This window comes from Telmatherina bonti (genome assembly GCF_933228915.1).
Source record: "Telmatherina bonti genome assembly, chromosome: 23".
In the NCBI taxonomy this organism is placed as follows: Eukaryota; Metazoa; Chordata; class Actinopteri; order Atheriniformes; family Telmatherinidae; genus Telmatherina; species Telmatherina bonti.
In genome coordinates, this window is record NC_136632.1 from 24,649,941 (window position 1) to 24,657,432 (window position 7,492).

Sequence of the window (7,492 nt, forward strand, 5' to 3'; positions counted from 1 at the left end):
CCATTTGGTTCTACTTGGTTCGAACTGCTTCGGCCTGGTTCCATACATATATCTTCCTTCAGAGACAAACTCTAACCAGTAAAAATGATGCTGTTGTCATGGTTACATGTCTGAAAGAATAGCTCTGACTGTTAGGCGGGTTCCCTGATGTTGACGGCACCTGGTGGGCATGGTTTTGATTCCCACCTATTGCCAGGATCTGACAAGTTTCTGTTTTGCTGGATCATCCAAGCGATGGGTTCTCAGTCATCACTTTGTGTCCTAAAGCAGCGTTTCTACGCCTCATAGCCAGCGAGTTGGAGAGATCCAGCAGCAGATAGATAGCTCACTTAGAAGCTCATCTGCTCCACTTACGGGACACGCTGGTTCACTTCCGCTGTAGGGTCTAGTTACAGTTACACTGGGGACATAGATAGATGCAGGACAGGAGTTCTAACTAGTAGAGCTGTGACATAGGGAGGTTAGTTAGAGCTCAGGAAGGCAAGATTAGCTGGATGGAGACAGGCAGGAGAGAGCTACAGTGGAAACTGGTGGAGTGGAGATAGACAGGGATGGTGGGGTGTAAACAGGTGTAGGAGAGGGACAGGGCAAGGAGAGGACAAGTGACAGGCAGAGGAAGAGTTGCAGACTAAGGGAGGACAGGGGTAGTGGTGCGGGGATACAGACTAGGGGAGAAGGAGTGACAGAGGTGGGCAGGGCAGGGAGTAGTTGGAGGCAGGACAGGGAGAGAGAGAGATAGATAGATGGAGGCAGGACAGGCAAAGGGTACAGAGCTAGGTAATATATGTGGAGAGGAAGGCTGGCCAAGTTAGGCAGGACAAGGGTAACAGTTTTGCAGTTCACCTACTCCCTCCCTATGTGTATTCCCTACTGGAACCTGTCTAATCTCTGCATTGGATGATCTTTTTTCAGCCTCTCTTCTCTCCTAGCTCTGCAGCTACTGCCTATCTTCAAACTCTCTTTGTACCTTTCTACCTCCTATCTATATTCATCTAGTACTCTCTGTAGACCTACCTGTATCTGCCTACTTCCTATTGATCCTTTCATGCTAGTCTACAGCACCTGGACTACCTACCACTCTCCTACTTTAGGTCCACTCTACTAAAGAGGCCCTAGGTCCCCAAGCCTGATCACTACTACGCCCTGCCACTTAGCCCTGGGGGCATAGTGGCAGAGCGCCCTAAGGTGGAAACAAACCAGCGCTTCCCACAAGGGATGCAGATGAGCTTCTAAGTGAGCTATCTATCTACTGGAGGAACTCTACAACTTGGCACCTATGTAGTGTAGAAACGTCCTTTTATGGCCTAAAGCAATCAGTAAGAAGCCATTCCTCTGATGACAGAGCACTAAAGATAACCTTCAGGTTTACTGAGGGCGGAAGCAAACCAGTGTTACCTGCAAGAGAAGCAGATGAGCTTCTTAGTGAGCTATCTATCTGGTGTTGTATTTTCACAACTCGCTGGCTATGTAGCGTAGAAGCGTCCATTTAGGACCCAAAGAGATGAGCATTAAAACTAGTGTTCAGGTTGACTGAAGGTGGACGAGAACCAGTGCATTCCATATGAAGAGCAGATGAGCTTCCAAGGGAGCTATCTATCTGCTGTAGCAGCTCTACAACTCGTCGCCTATGTAGCAGATATGTCCTTTTAGGAACCAAAGAGACGAGCAAGGACCCTTCCCTTGGATGGTCCAGCATAAAAGGGGATTCTCTGGTACTGATCAGGAATCGAACCAGCGATCAGCTGACGCCCTAATAAATATTCATCAGTGTCATTTTCATGATGGGCAGCAGGAAGAAGAAAGAAAAAAAAAAAGAATTTCTCAGAATCAGATTAAGATCCTGATAGACCAGGATGAAAAACGTAAAAAGCTTGATCTGGTGGACACAGGATGGACGTCACCACTGCCAGGAAGCAGGCGGGGTTCAGCAGAAGCAGTCATGTTCACACCATCACAGAAAAGACTTACAAAGGTAATAAGAAGAAAATAATGAGAATTATGAAACCATTATCTTTACTTTTCTCCAGCATTCCCTCCAGTTTAGGACTGTTTTATTCTGTTCCTTCAAGATGCTTTCACATGTAGACACAAAACCCCAGTGGCCAGGGGAACGTCCATTTCGCCCTGTTGTCGTGGCGATGGGTCAAATGACAGATAAGGGCAAACAGCAGCTTTATGATCAGACTGAAAGGGTTTTATTACCACGCAGAAAACTTTCTCCAGGTTTTAAAGACAGAAATCTTTTGCTGGTTACATGATGCTTTAATCTGTCTGTCTGGAAATGCTGCATCTTGTTTTTACTTCAGCTCCTGAACGCAGCGCTGGTTCAGCTTGATGGGATCTGCTCTGGAAGGAAAACCAGAATGGAGTTGCTGCTGGGTCCGGTCTGAGGTTCTGGTCTGAACACCAGTCTAACTCACTGTGACAGCAGCTTTCAAGGACGCCGTTGGTTCTGGACCAGATTTGTTAACTGGATTAGAGATATATTATACTAGAGGTGCTGGAGTTGCTGCTACATTCTCGCCATCTTCCTCCTGCTACATCCAAGATGAACACAATTAGCGCTTTGACAAAACCTGATAACAGGAGTAATCAGATTACTGTAATATTCTAAAAATTGTGACTAACTAATGAAAACAAATGAAAATCATGATAAAATATTTTCATCTGTAATGTTGGGCCAGTCTAATGTCTTCAGCCCAGACGTCCATTCTGCTGTCTGCATCTGCAGATGGCAGCAAAAACCAGGTTGCTACGGTAACAGTGGCTCCGCCACAAAGTGGCGCCACACTCAAAACGGACCTTGGATCAGTCTATATCCCAGGCCTAAACTTGTAAACATGTAAACATATAAACATGGAAACAAACTCACCTTGAAGTCGTGGAGGTGGAAGGATTTGGTGTTGCGTTGGTGGAAGTGATACCCAACAAAGACCACCAGGACCACCAGCAGCACCACCCCCACCGCACCACAGCGCCGCCAGCATCTGCACATCCTATGTGGTGCCACGTCAGACTCAGAAGCTTAAAAACACTATGACATCACTATGACATGACATCACTCACCTCCTGGTGGGGGGTGGGGCTTTAAAAGGTCCCTGAAGGACATGGATGATCCAATTTAATGTAGCAAGATGCCTGAGGAGGAGAAACGAGTCAGTTCTTCAGAACCAAAGTTTTGAAAACCAAAGTTCTGAAAATCTGAACAAGTCTCACCATCACTGGATCAAGTGCATGGAAGTGTCTCCATCCACCTGATCCAGTTCTTTTCCATGTTGGATCAAAATGAGATGATGATCTATCATCAATGAAAATCCATCCATCCATCCAGCCATCAATCCATCCATCCATCCATGGATCTTTATCTCACCTTTGATCCAGTAGCAGAAGGTGTCCCAAGTCTCAGGTTATTGTGGACTAACTGTCCATGATGCCAATGTTTCCAAATCCACAGTTGGTGTTGGAGTAGGTGGTGGGGTACGCCACCTGGGCCTGGTCCAGCCAGCCACCAGCACACATGTTCTGCCTGCCCTGTGCAGGAAATAGAACTGCAGGAGACTGGATCAACAAATTCGGCCCAGCCAAAGAAAATCGATCAATTTCAATTCAATTCAATTCAATTCAATTCAACTTTATTTATATAGCGTCAAATCACGGCAATGCCATCTCAAGACGCTTTACAGACAGAGGGGAAAACATAATGAAGGCCAATTCATAATAGCCTATATAAGGAAACCAACAGATTGAGTTGAGTCCAACTCAATCTCCCATCCTGAGCAAGCACACTGGCAACAGTGGGAAGGAAAAAACTCCCTTTTAACAGGAAGGAAACCTCCGGCAGAACCCGGCTCAGGACAGGCAGCCATCTGCCTCTGCTGTGTGGGGGGAAGAGGACAGAAAGACAACAGGAGCTGCTACTCCCGGCCAGGGAGACCTGCTGAGACAGGAGACATACATGTTAATGATGCAACACTGTTATGGGGGGGGGGGGGGGGGTAAAAGAAAGAGATAAAGAGAAAAAGAAAGAAGCTCAGTGTATCAGGAAATGTCCCTCAGCAGTCTAAACCTATAGCAGCATAACTAAGGGATGCTAACCATCCCTAGCTATAGGACTTATCAAAAAGATAAGTCTTCAGCCTAGTCTTAAAGGTGGGGAGGGTGTCTGCTTCCCTAACACTAACTGGGAGCTTATTCCATAAGAGAGGGGCCTGATAACCAAAGGCTCTGCCTCCTGCTCGGCTCTTTGAGACTCTAGGAACCACAAGTAAGCCTGCAGTCTGCGAACGAAGTACTCTGCTTGGTATATAAGGAACAATGAGGTCTTTGATATATAGTGGTGCCTGGTTGTGGAGGGCTTTATATGTAAAGAGAAGGATTTTAAATTCTATTCTAGATTCAACAGGCAGCCAATGAAGAGAGGCTAAAACTGGAGAAATATGATCTCTCATGCTGGTTCTGGTCAGGACTCTGTGGGAAGTGTTCACTGACTTGCTGAGTGTTAGTAGCCAGGCTGCCCTCCTGCATCATTCAAGCCTGCTGAGCTGCAGCATAGGTCAGCTTGGAATGACCAAGCTTTGAACGGTGGTGGAAAAATCCTACAGTCGCATCTGCACACAAACACACCACGGGAGGGATTTTACACACACTGCTAAGCTAACAGTCGGGCGGTCTCACATCGATACATTTTCTTCCAGGTTCGGGGAGACAACAGGTCCCAAAGGGAAAAATAGACATTCCCAGTGCAGGACCTTGTCATGGAACCTGAGGTATTTCCTTGTACCTGATCCAGTTCTTGTTCATGTTGGATGTACCATGGGAAGAGAACCTGACGTAGGCCTGGACCTGCTTCCAAGATGAGAACCGGAGATGGGCCAGAACTTGTTCCAGGGACGAGAACCAGAGGTGGACTCAGACCTGATCTCTGTAGGAAAACTGGAGGAAGTCCCCGACATGCTCCCTGGATGAGAACTGGGGGCTCATAGAATGTGCAAATACAGGCCCCTCCCTTCAGGATATTGTTGTGTTTTTACCTTCAAAATGGAGGTCGGTACCTTTAGTATCCGGATGGCACTGGTCATTGTCCTGGAGACAGCAGCTGATTGGTACTTGCTTAACCTTACACAACAGTCTGTCTCCAGAGTAGTCCTCACATGTACACTTCTTTTTACCCTGCACACATGTACACACGTGCCCGCACACACACACACACACACACACACTCACACACACACACACACAAACACACACACACTCACAATTTCACCTCATTTAGCCTCTTTAGCACAACCGCCTTTCCAGACTGTGCAGGGATCCACCACTGCAGAGACATCAGCGGCACTTCAGGTGTCTCACGTTCACATTAGGACTGACTGCTTGCATTGGAAAGGCTAACTGCTAGCACTGTGGAAGCTAACTACGAGCTGGCCTCTCTTCTAAAATTGTAAAACATGTCTCAAACATTGTTTAGTTCTGCACTGAATATCATCATACATTGTATGATGATAAATTGTAAACCTTGTGAAACAGATTTACATGGAAGCACTCAGTTCGTTTCTATACAGGTGTATCTGTCTCCTACAAAATGGCCGACATACACAGGTGTTGTTTTCCTTACAGACAGCTTTGGGATAACAGGGTGGCGAAGACTAGAACGCCTCATCTGGAGACACTGTCAGTCATCATCACTTCACCTATAGAGGAGTCACCTGTAAACCAAGTGAGTCACCCCTGAACCAGATTAGTAAGCCGTCAGCGAGGTAATATGCCGGGCTGCACAGAGGATTGATGTTCTTCTGCTGTCCCCTACTGGTTACTGGAATACTGTAGCTTGTGATTCTGAGGACGTGAACAAACACATAGATGGTAGGTGGCCATGTTGGACCATATCCCAGTGTTATCCCAAGTAGACTCTTTATTTTTACTGCGATTTTACTGCGATTACTGCAGGGAGAGCGAGCTCCAACTGGACACGCTGGACAGAACGTATTCAGATTCGCATTAAAGATTTTCTCCTAAAAACAAGTTGGATGTCATATCTAACCAGCCAATCACATGGCAGCAGAAGGCCATGTGAGTAATGCTGCTTCTGTCCCACGATGGATTTGGTTTGTCTCCTTAGAAGTTACATGAACGGACTCAAACTGCAGTTTGTCTTCCAGGTGAGGCACATTTCAGCTTCTCAGTGGAAACAAGCTACATTTCTGACCCCATCAGCAGATGTCTTTCTCCACCTACCCCCCTGCCACGAGAAGCTTTTTAACCACCTCAACGACCTCAGCCCCGGTAATAGGCAAGCCCACCCCTGAGTCCCCTGGGTCGGCTTCCTTGTCAGAAGATGTGTTGGTAGAATTGAGCAAGTCCTCAAATTATTCCTTCCACTGACCTGCAATATCTCAAGTTTAACTCGCCAAACTCCTCCCACCCCCAAGTTTTTGCCTAACTGACCAGCAAAGCCGCGTTCCGCTTGGTCTGTCGATATCCATCAGCTGCCTCCCGCAGGACATTAAGGCCTGCTAGTACTTCTTCCAGCCAGATGAAGTCTGCAAATACACACCCATCAGAATAAAACAAGGGTAGAAACTATTTTTATGGCAGCAACAGACAAGATTTGAACTTGCCACTTCACCACAACAGTCCTCTGTCAATCCCACCATGCTACTGAGGACTCTCACTGCTGGTGCCTTCATCTTTTTTACTTTGGTCAGTGGACCTGAAAACTGACATGTTTAATCATAAGATTTGAACCTAGCTTGTCTACACCAAAGATTCCTCCCACCAGCCTGAGCTATTGCTCCTTATTTGTAGCAGCTTCACCATGAACATTTTCACTCTTATTTTTAATTTGACTCTGACCCAGCAAGAAACGTTTAAAGCAAGATGAATTGCAACCTCTCTACTGCCTTTCTTTTTCTTGGAGCTGCAAGCTCAGAGTTTACTTCCTCCCTAACAAGTAGTTGAACCTGCAGCTGGATGAACTTTTAGCCAGTTCTTCATCAGCCTGAGCTATCCTCTCATGCACCTTTTCTGTCTTTGGAGCAGCTCTTACTCTTTCAATTGCCATCCAAAGTTCTGAAGTTTTACTGCTAGAAGATTAGATGTCATAGCTGAAGACACTCCAGGTATGCAGCCCCCATATTCTTACCACTGTGCTAATGAGTTATACATGAGGTCTGTCCATTTCGGAGGTTTTCTACCTTCATGTTTCTGTTCTTCTTAATGGAGGAGCTATGAAAAAAATGACTCCACCCACAGTTTTCAAGAAGTTACACTGGACCTATTAACCCTAAAATGGTTGTCTGTACCAGGCTCTAAACGTTTATTTCTGCTGTGTAGTTAATCTTTTTAACATGAGAGTCTATTGGAATTTGTTTTGGAGCCCCCTAGCGGATGAGAGACTTACTGCAATGTTTGACACTTCATAGACTTCACTTTTAACCACCTGAGTTTGCCGCTCGGTTTGTACCAAAAATAAACCCCTGAGGAACACCTACAG